The sequence below is a fragment of the Pseudorasbora parva genome, chromosome 19 (genome assembly GCF_024679245.1).
Source record: "Pseudorasbora parva isolate DD20220531a chromosome 19, ASM2467924v1, whole genome shotgun sequence".
Taxonomy (NCBI): Eukaryota; Metazoa; Chordata; class Actinopteri; order Cypriniformes; family Gobionidae; genus Pseudorasbora; species Pseudorasbora parva.
In genome coordinates this window covers 34,054,209-34,066,209 of record NC_090190.1, presented here as the reverse complement: position 1 = coordinate 34,066,209, position 12,001 = coordinate 34,054,209, and positions in this window count along the sequence as shown.

The following is a 12,001-nucleotide window of genomic DNA, read 5'->3' as shown; positions in this document are numbered from 1 at the left end:
CATACGGTACCCGTCTTCCTTCGGTACCCTCAAGGGGTCGCGCTGCCAACCCCGCCGCAATGTCGGGGCGCAGAGGGTCTCCGCGGGCCACCTGAGGGTGGTCTGCCCCCTCCTCGGAGGGCAGGGAAAACAAAAGGAAATCCTGACTAGGAGCGTCAGGACGCTGAGGGTAGTCCCCTCCGAAGGGAAACAGTGTTTACCTCTGCCTACGGTACCCGTTGTCCTGCAGCGCCCCTCTGGGGGCCGCGCTGCCAACCCCGCCGCAATGCCGGGGCGCAGACGGTCCCCGCGGGCCACTCGAGGGTGGTCCGCTCCCCCTTCGGGGGGCTCCCGAGCAGTCAAGTCAGTCGTTCCCTGCCGGTCCGCCTCTTCAGGGCACTGTGCTTGCTGTTCAAAGTACACCAGACGCCAGCCTCGAGAGGCTGGTTCCCTTAGTAGATTTTCTAGACGTCTATCAAATATATCTCGTTGGGTCCTGCAGATAATCGAAAGGGGGTACGCCATTCAATTTAAAAGGCGGCCACCTCCTTTCAGCAGTGTCCTACCTACAGAGGTGGGCCCGGAGCAGGCTCTGGTGATGGCACAGGAAGTAGAGACACTCCTGCAAAAGGGGGCTATAGAGAGGGTTCCTCCTCCCGGCAGGGAGTCTGGGTTTTACAGCCGTTACTTCATCGTGCCAAAGAAGGATGGGGGCTTACGCCCGATATTAGATCTGCGTCTATTAAATCGCTGAGTGGAAAAGAGATGCGTATTTTCATGTCTCCATCCATCAACATCACAGGAAGTTCTTGAGGTTTGCCTTCGGGGGAGAGGCATACCAATATCGGGTACTTCCCTTCGGTCTAGCACTGTCACCCCGCACATTCAGCTGGCGCCGTTGCGTCTGCAAGGCATCCGCATACTGAATTATATCGGATGGCGGTTCAGCATCGAGATGCTGTTCTCGCACACATGTCGAAATTGGGGTGGAGGCTGAACGCGAAGAAGAGTTTGCTTTCTCCGGCTCAGAGAACCACTTTTCTAGGTGTGAGCTGGGACTCGGTAATTATGCGGGCGCAATTATCGCCAACACGCATAACATCGATCCTGGCAGCAGTCAAAGAACAGAAGCTAGACCGGGCCGTCACTGTGAAACAGTTCCAGAAACTGTTAGGTCTCATGGCAGCAGCGTCCAACGTAATACCTTTTAGCCTACTGAACATGAGGCCGCTACAGTGGTGGCTCAAAACAAAGGGGTTCTCCCCGAGGGGAAATCCGCTCAGCATGATCAAAGTCACGCGGCGATGCCTACGTGCTCTGGTCATGTGGAAAAACCCGGGGTTTCTATCCCAGGGTCCCGTGTTGGGGGCTCATGTTCGTCACGTAACGCTAACGACAGATGCCTCTCTCACGGGCTGGGGTGCGACCATGAGAGGCCGTTCATCCCAGGGTCTATGGCAGGAACATCAGCGGCACTGGCACATAAATCGGCTAGAGATGCTCGCAGTATTTCTTGCATTGAAACAGTTTCTGCCTGATCTCAGGGGCCATCATGTGTTAGTCAAGACAGACAACACATCGGTGGTTGCCTGTATAAATCACCAGGGGGGTCTGAGTCCTGTCCATTGGACAAATTGGCACGTCGGATCCTCCTGTGGGCCCAGGGGAAATTGCTGTTCATCAGAGCAGTATATATCCCAGGGGTCCTAAATCAGGAAGCGGACATCCTGTCGAGGCAGGGGCCGAGGCCCGGGGAGTGGAGACTCCACCCCGAGGTGGTGGAGCTCCTATGGAAGGAATATGGGAAAGCAGCCTATTTGCTTCGGTGGAGAATTCTCACTGTCCTCAGTGGTTCTCTCTGTCCCATCCAGCCCCGCTGGGGTTGGATGCCATGGTACAGGAGTGGCCGAGGCTGCCCCTTTCCCTACGCCTTTCCCCCAATTGTCTTGCTTTCAGGAGTTCTGGAGAGGGAACGCCGGGACGGGGCCTAGGTACTTCTAGTGGCTCCATACTGGCCGACGAGAATTTGGTTCTCGGACCTGATATCTCTCCTGGAAGGCTCTCCGATGGAGATTCCGACCAGGAGGGATCTACTCTCTCAGGCGGGCGGGAGATTCCAGCACCCACGCCCGGAGATGTGGAAACTATGGGCTTGGCCTCTGAGGGGGCCAGGCTCATAGAGGAAGGTCTCTCGGCCGAGGTTGTTGAGACCATCCTTCACTCCAGAGCTCCGTCCACGAGGAAGCTGTACAGTTTGAAATGGAAACTTTTCTCAGCATGGTGCAGAGAATGCCAGTGGGACCCAGTTAACTGCCTGGTTGGTACAGTGCTGGAGTTTCTGCAGGCAAGGTTCTCGGCAGGGTTGACCCCCTCCACAATAAAGGTGTACGTGGCAGCCTTGGGTGCCTTCCACGTCCCTTTGGGTTGAGTGTCTTTGGGAAGACACCCTTTGATTACACGTTTCCTCCGTGGTACTTTAAGGTTGAGGCCGGTTATGCACTCGAGGGTCCCAGCATGGGACTTGGCCATTGTCTTGCGGGGCTTGTCTTTGAACCTTTAGAGAAGGTTTCAGAGAAGTTCCTCACCCTACAGACTATCTTCCTTTTGGCCATTTCATCTCTAAAGAGAATAGGAGATATTCAGTCCCTGTCGGTAGGGCCCTGATGCCTAGAGTTTGGGCCTAGTAAAGGCTTTTCTGCATCCCAGACCAGGCTATATCCCCAAGGTTCCTACGAGCCCACGGGCCCCATTACTCTACAAGCATTCTGTCCTCCTCCTTTCATGACGTCAGACCAAGAAAAATTAAATCTGCTGTGCCCGGTCAGGGCGTTAGACGCATATATCCACAGAGCTGCCCTGTGGAGAAAGACTGATCAACTTTTTGTCTGTTTCAGAGCCCAGGAAAAGGGGGGCTCCAGTGTCTAAGCAGAGAATGAGCAAGTGGGTGGTCGAGGCCATCTCACTTGCTTATGAGGCGGCCGGGCAGCCGTCTCCACTGGCTGTCCGGGTGCACTCTACCAGGGGTATGGCTGCTTCTAAAGCACTTTTGTCGGGGGCTTCCCTCCAAGATATCTGTAATGCGGCAGGCTGGTCTTCGCCGCTAACTTTCGTCAGATTCTACGAGTTAGATTTGGCATCTACTGTTGGGGCGCAGGTACTCTCGTAATCGTGTGCGCTTCGGCTTCACACATACGAGGCACTTGGTCCCATGGCGATGTGGGTATAAGCGTTCTCACAGCGTTTCGACGCAGCTCTAGTTCCCCGAAAGGGAACGTCTCGGTTACGTATGTAACCCTAGTTCCCTGAGGGAACGAGACGCTGCGTCGCCCTGACATACTCCCGGCGTGCCCGTGATCACTTACTTCAGGCTTTATCAGAAGCTAGTTCCTGTTTGTGTTCGCGGACGTTTTATAGTCTCCGGTCGATGACGTCATCACGTCGGCGACGATCGATCTCCCGATGGATTGGTTCTACACGCGCTTCACGACTCATTAACGCAGAGGCCTTCTCACAGCGTTTCGACGCAGCTTCTCGTTCCCTCAGGGAACTAGGGTTACATACGTTACCGAGACGTTTCCACCCATGTTCTCATTTCCCATTAGTGAACCAACTAGGTCCCACATGAGGAGCCCAGCTGGGTTTGCCCATGTGGGACCTACTTGGTTCACCCAAGGGGGCCCCAGATAAGATGCCCATTTTGAGCCCATGCCCACTCTGTACCCCTGTAGCCCATGTTTAATTCACGTGGGCCCCACATACACGTGTTGGCTGGGATGATTGCATCATAAAAAAAGAAAATAATAATAATTTTCCTTCTTATTAATCTAGATTTTAGTTTAAAATTCCTGGAGTACTGACACACAAGGACCACTGACCATCATGAGTTCAGGAAGAAATCTCAATTTTATGTCTTGGAATTCAAATGGGCTCAAATCTAAGATAAAGAAACTGAAGCTAGAAATAGAGAAACAAAAATGCCATGTTGTTTTCCTTCAAGAGACACATTCAAATAAAGTTTTAGAGGAGCTTGAAGATTGGAAATCAATCTACACCACACAAACATCAAACCAAAGAGGTCTGGCTATTTTGATAAAAAAATACTAATCCTCAAGCTTATCCAAAACCCTTAATGGACCTCCAAAATGTTATCGAGAAGATTTCAGAGGGCATCTTACTGATTGGAGGAGACTTTAACATTGCTTTGAACCCATATCTAGTCAGAAATTAAAAAAAAAAAAAAAATCACTTACATTTCAAACCAGTTATGAACAGATTTATGACATCATTCCATTTAGTAGATGTGTGGAGAAGGCTTCACCCAGAAGCCAGGCAATATTCTTATGAGCAAAAAGAAGTCATATCAAGGCTAGACTATCTTCTTGTTCCAGAAGAATCAATGCAATATATTAAAACCTGTAAGATTTATACAAAAAAAAAAAAAAAAAAAAAAACACGAAGAAACAACAGTTGACCATCGGCCAGTTCTGTTTGAAATATGCATATCCGACAAAGAAAGCAAGAAGTCAGAAATGCAAAACAAAACTGACAGACAAAATGCATAACTTTAATCTGATACACTCAGTTACTGATACATGCTTGAGCTACAAGCATAAAAACTGGCCAGAACTTGATTTGACAATTAATCCTTGCACACCTCTAATGATTAGTGTCAGGGATATTGAAAGTGCAATTCAGTCCTTGGCAGTGAACCAAAAACATGTTGAGCATCCAGATGGTATGCCACTCACATTCTATGTGAATAACTCATATGCTCTGATTCCATATTTGTGTGCTTTTTATCACAATATACTTGAGCAATCAATGATCATCTCAGAGTCTTTCAATCAGGCTTTAAAGGTATCTAAAACTCATTGGATTTTTAATGTTGACTATCTGATCTTAGCCACCATCATGGCCAGATGGCTTAGTGACCACTTGGAGTCTCACTCAACAGATTACACAGATGACCGAAATAATACAGCAGTGTTGTTTACCTTCAAAAAGGATTTAAAGGTCAGGTGGAATGTCTTAAGGGGTTATCTTGCAAAAGAAATGGATATAACCAAGACAAGCCCACCATTATCCAATACATTAAATATAGACATTCTTAACAGGGCCCTGATAAACAGCGACAGAGGTAAATACAAAATACTGCGCAGGGGTTGCCCTCTGACTCCAGTGCTAATGACACTGTATCTTAAACATATTGCTATTGAAATGATTGAAAAAGTGGAAGACAAAACATCACAAATCTTTATATCAAGAGAGAATGTCATCGCTAGATTCTCTGTTGATGTTGACGAAGTTTTATTGAGGGACTTGGAAAAAAAATATCTACATGTGGCCTGTTTGCTTGTAGATAAAATAAAAAAAAAACATCAGAATGTGAATAGTCACAGTGTCTGGAGTGAAGTTTCTGAGCAATTGGGTCAAATTTAGAAACTATTTTGTACATTTTTCTGTCATGTATCGGAACATGATTTTTTACAATTCATCTGAATGTAACTGGTTTTACAATGCATTATTCCAATTCTATTTGCTGAATCATCCTAAATGATCTTTTCACATTATAAAATTATTTGATTGTATTTGCACCTGTTAAATTTGTGTTAAAGCAAATGTTTGACATTACCATAGCATTTTATTAGCTGTTAATTGCTTTGGTCATAATATATATATAAAGCAATTAACAGCTAATAAAATGCTATGGTAATGTCAAACATTTGCTTTAACACAAATTTAACAGGTGCAAATACAATCAAATAATTTTATAATGTGAAAAGATCATTTAGGATGATTCAGCAAATAGAATTGGAATAATGCATTGTAAAACCAGTTACATTCAGATGAATTGTAAAAAATCATGTTCCGATACATGATAATAAAAATTATATATATATATATATATATATATATATATATATATATATATATATATATATATATATATATATATATATATATATATAATTTTTATTATCATTATCATTAGACAAATATTAATATGTATTATTGATGTAAAAACAATTTGTCTATTTTACAACATTATAATTCTTAAAAATATTAACATTATAGAATAAATAGATGCAAAAATCTGTATTATGACATCTTTGGTCTGCAATTTGTTATAATTAAAATGGTTAATTTGATGAAAAAAATGGTAGTATCTTTCACTATTTTCACTTTTATGTATGACGATGACTTTAGTAAATGGACAATTTGAAATGGAATGGAATTTTAAATTTTAAATTCTAAACAGTTTTGCTTAAGACGGCAATTAAAAAGTTGAACTAAAAATGTTAAGTTCATTGAATCTTGTTGCAATGATTTTTCTCAATTATTTGTGAGATTAATAGATTGTTTACATCCATGTGAAATCGTCTTGTCAACATTTTATGATATAAGGTTGTGTTCTTTTCTGTGGTCAACACATGTTCTGCATATCTGAAAGTCTGAGTCTCTGCATACACTCCAATTCATCAAAATGTAAAATAGTTACAAATTGCAGTGAGAGTGTTGAAAACGTTTAGGTTACTCTTGTAACCCCCATTTCCTGAATGGATTGTGCGATATTACAGGAAGCGAAGGATGCATTTATCTGCCTTCAAAAATCTTTTAAATAACCCTGTTAAATAAATCTAATTTTGAAATACATCTGTTTTATAACCCTAGTCTTGAGGGCTTTTTTCCTGGTTAGTCTAATAACTGTATAGTGCTTTGTGTGTGTGTGTGTGTGTGTGTGTGTGTGTGTGTGTGTGTGTGTGTGTGTGTGTGTGTGTGTGTGTGTGTGTGACCTGGTAATCCCTACGTTATGGGGACAAAATGTCCCCACAAAGATGGCAATATCCGAAATCCTTGTCCTTGTGGGGACATTTTTAGGTCCCCATGAGGAAAACATCTTATAAATCACACAGAAGGAGTTTTTTTTGAGAAAGTAAAAATGCAGAATGTTTCCTGTGATGGGTAGGTTTAGGGGCAGGGGCAGTGTAGGGGGATAGGATGTACAGTTTGTACAGTATGAAATCCATTACGCCTATTGAAAATCCCTATAAAACATGGAAACACGACTGTGCGTGTGTGTGTGTGTGTGTTTTCTTTCATGTTATGAGCAAAGAATATAATGAAGTTAGATGGTCAGAATCCAGCTGCCTTTGGATCAAGAGCTGTTTCATAATTCCAGTTTGTAATCTATAGCATAATTTTGCTGGTGTTGAATATAATCAAGAAAAAGAATAAGAAAAATAGAATAAAAAAAAAACGTGTTGCTATGCAATCAAAATTCTATTTGAAGATTTTTGGCTTAGTACAAAGTTCTGTCAGGACTCACAAGCTGCTTCGCTGACCTGCTGTGAGCTGTGAGCTGCTGATATTAGCCAATCAGAGCAGAGTTCAACATTAATATTCATGATTCTTTCAAATAAGGCAAAAACAGAGCATTACATCCTAGGGACAATTTATAGGGTTGTAAATGGACCTGTAAAACTGTATCTGGACAATTTTTCACATACCCTCTATTTAGATATCAGAGAACAATTTAACATATTGTTTCAACTCCTTCTAGGGAACCTTTAAGGAGGAATGATGTCTGTGAGTGGAGAGAAGAGAGAGGCTGTATTTAAGTCCAATTTATTATGCCCTTTTATTCCCTTAATTTGCCAACTTCCCTCATTTCATTCACTTGGATGTACAACTCCCAATCCAGAAAAAATGCAAAAAAAGTTTTCTTTTTCAGAGGCTGCATTTAAAATAAATGTAATCAGGTTCGACTGTGAAACTGAAACTGAGTTTACACGGACTTGGTTATAAAGGGACCAAGAGAACCACTGTGATTTTACACCTATGTTTAAGACAATGTATACTGACAACTTAGTGGTTATAGTAGCACACAATTCTAAACAATTACATCAGGTTGCAAAACTATTCCCAATTTTACAAAAAACTTACAAACAAATAAAAAAGCCCCTTTGCCTGAAACACAAGAAGTTTGTTGTATTATGCAGTACATAGACATTTTATAATTTAAGTATGTGTGCACTTAATGTAATAAACATCATAACATAGTTAATTAGGGTATAATTAGTCAAGACATCACGATAATCAACTAGCTTTAATACACAAGTTAATTTAATAAATGTACTGATAATATACAATCTTATTCTTTAAATATCTTACCTTTTAAAAGTGCATCACAAACAGTCTGTTATGCGGGAACTCGGGGCGGCTGTTACTTCCGGGAACTATTGAGAGGCCCCACAAGCTGCCATTGCTCTAAAAATCGTTCCGTTAGAGTGAATTGTGTTGTCTGAACTCTGGGTCTACATGGCTCTAGACCAGAGGTGCCCAAACTTTTTACAATGAAGAGCCAATTGGCCCAAAGTGAAAGTTGGATTACACCGATCAGATTGGTCCACCATCAACACGAGAATCTGTGTTGGTCCACCTTTTTCTGCCAAAACTGGTGGTGGTTGAGGAGAGACCCCTGACATGAGTGTGAAGCGCTTTGGGTGTACAGTAGTACATTTGAAAGCGCTATATAAATGCCTCATTCATTCATTCAAAACAGCCCTGACCCATTGAGGCATAGACACCACTAGACCCTTAAAGGTGTGCAATGGCATCTGGAACCAAGATGTTAGCAGCAGATCCTTTAAGTCCTGTAAGCTGCGAGGTGGGGCCTCCATGGATCTGACTTTTTTGTTCAGCACATCCCACAGATTCTCGATTGGATTGAGATCTGTGGAATTTGGAGGCCAAGTCAACACCTCAAACTCGTTGTGCTCCTCAAACCATTGCTTATATACCATTTCCACATGGTCTGCAACAATGCTTAGGTGGTGTCAAAGTAACATCCACATGGATGGCAGGACCCAAGGTTTCCCAGCAGAACATTGCCCAAAGCATCACACTGTCTCCGCTGGCTTGCCTTCATCCCATAGTGATGCTCTTGTTCCCACTAGTGATGCTTTCGGGGGTGCTGACAGGAGTCAGCATGGGGGTGCTCTGATGACATCTCCAACTGAGGCTATAATATAACCTCTGGGTCAATTAATTGATGTGTTTACACACTATATTCACAGCACAATAAAGACGTTCCCCAATAGCGCTAATCAGCGCAGCATGGTGCGCTATCAATGACAGCTGTAACCCAGGGCTTCCAAGCTCTGGCTCCAAGCTCCAAATATATTTATTAATAAACATGATCAAAATGTCTGATTTACTATGTTCTTAGAATAACTGATGTGTTTAGTGATGTAATTTTTTATTTATTTTTACTTATAATTTAAATTAATGCAAAAAAATTACACTCAGGGCCATTTTTTGGGATTTCCGCCTGGATTTGGCCTACCCAAATTGAAAAGCCTTCCATACACACATACAGTGGTCTAGGTTCAAAATGTTGGTGTCATTTTACAGGAAACCCTTTGAAGTTACATAAAACACTGCTAAAAGTGATAAACATGTAAGTATATGTTGTCTGATGGGTCCTGCACACTGTGCGATTTTTCAAAATCCTTTGCGAATGTCCCTTGTCAGACTGTACGAACATGATCCCCGATGTAAGCCATGTCACACTGTAAGATCTCAGTTGTCATTAATGTCAGACTGCACGATAGTTAAGGCGCGCTAAAAACGGACGCGCGCAAGAAAACTCACCCGGAGTTTTATATCATCAATGAATGACGCGTTGGGTGACAGTGAGCTGCATTACACGTGGGACTGAAATGCTGGCTACAAATAAATTTCTAGCTCTCGTTTTGGTCATAGCTTGTCTTGAAAACCTGAGATATTTGACTGTTGTCGTAGGAGGAGTCACACTGCAGGTTTCTGTGCCAAATCTTCTGACACTGCCAGAATTTCGTCTGAGGTCAAATTTGATCGCAGCGCTCATTAATCGGCTGCCGGTGGACATGTCAAACTAGCGACCAAAGACCTCAAATTTTAGTCTAGGATCTGAGGAATCTTTTAGGATTTGCTAAATTTGTCTCAGACGGCCAAATCGTGGGCAAAATCGCACAGTGTGCACCCGGCTTAAGCTGTAATAACCCCCCCAAAAAATAGGCGCTTTTTGATTTTATTTTTAATAAATTCATTTTTGAAAGTGTGTAACTCAGGCCCTGTGTGCTCTAGAAACCTGCAGACAGTTTGGGCTGTTTCCACTAAATTACAGAAAATAGTGGAAAAAAGAATTTTGTCTGTGTCATGTTGTATTCCAGATTTACTCAAATGGGTCTGAAGGGATGACCCCCCTTTTTTTACCCCCCCCCCCTTTTGCCCCTCCCCCCACCCTTCTACCCCATTCCACCACCCCCTCCCACCACCATATACAGTGATATAAAAGCAATATTCCAGTGTCATTAAATTAATTATACATGCTGGAAGCAGCCCAAAGTGTCTGCAGGGTCCTAGAGCACACGGGGCCTGAGTTACACACTTTCAAAAATAAATTTATATTAAAAAAATCAAAAAGCGCCTAATTTTTCGGGGGTTATAACAGCTTACACAACATATACTTACATGTTTATCACTTTTAGCAGTGTTTTATGTAACTTCAAAGGGTTTCCTGTAAAATGACACCAACATTTTGAACCTAGACCACTGTATGTGTGTATGGGAGGCTTTTCAATTTGGGTAGGCCAAATCCAGGCGGAAATGACATCAGAGTAATTTAGTGTAAATACATTACTTTTTGTAAAACAAATGCCAAAGAGATGCATATTTCCAGAAAGTAGAGACTCTAAGCTTTCAAATGGTACCACATATGACATCATAGTTCCTCCACAGACATTTAAAATGGAAAGTAAGATGTCATTTCCGACCCTGTACCGGGTCCTCGGAGTTTAAGTGGTTAAAAAGATGCTTGAGGCAAAAGTTCAAAGCTATTTTCTGGGGGGGAAAAAATCTCACAGTTATTCTCACAATTATCTCATTTTATTTAGTTCAGGTAAAAATGCTCTAATATTTGCACAGCGCATGCCCCTCCATAAACACTAACTCGAGCACATAAGCATCAGTAGTTCGCCTTAGGGGTATTCGATTCCAGATTTTTTGGAGTCGACTCTGACTCAATGTTAGGCTAATGAGTCTTATAGGCTAATGGTCAGGTGATGGCACTCAACGCACACGACTATTGTATTAAAAAGTGTTTGGACAGGAGAGTTAAAGGTACTAAAAATTAATACAATGCATACAATAATGTACTCTTATTGATTCTTGAAGTGAGTTTTTTATTTTTTTATTAATTTATTAATTTATTAATAAAATTATTAAATTTTTTTTTTATTATTTATGGTTAGTTTAATGATTATAAAAAAAAAACAAATCTATATATGTTTGCATTTTTTTATCACTATAAATCACTATAGATGTTATCTGTTTCTAAAGGGAGCTACATATAAGATAAATTCATGCGCCAAAGTTTCTGCGACAGCTCTCTGACGTGGTGTTTTGTTCACTCCTTGCATATATAGTGCTGTCAACTAACATGCGGATTAGAGAATCAGTAAACAAGTGAGCGATTTCAGACACAGCAACAGAGTCGACACCGAGGCTGCTTTCGAAAATGTAGACATCTGAGTTGTTGCCTTGCAATGACTCTGCAGGCAGCATTTGCGCATGTAGGCACCTCACGATTTTCTATTATCCAGTTTTCAGACGCAGCCCACTGACTCCTGTGCTGGAGCTGACCCCGCCTCTGGGGCTATTCAGAGTCTTTTTGAATCGACTTCCCAACACTAGTTTGCTTGCTCAATCGTAAGTTACTGTCATTGCCATTACTACAGCCTAAAGTTTTCTAGCTAAATGGCTGCGATAATTTACAAAACAGCTAATGATGATACTGTATCAAGATGAGGTGGATTCATTTTGTGAAGAGCCACCTTGATGGAGAGCTGAGGATCACCACTAACACCCGCCTCTGCAGTGAACATTTTACACCGGATAGTTTTTCAAACTTTCATCGGAGACAACTGGGATTCACTGATAATCCACTTTTACTGGTAAATTGGGCTGATACCACTATCTC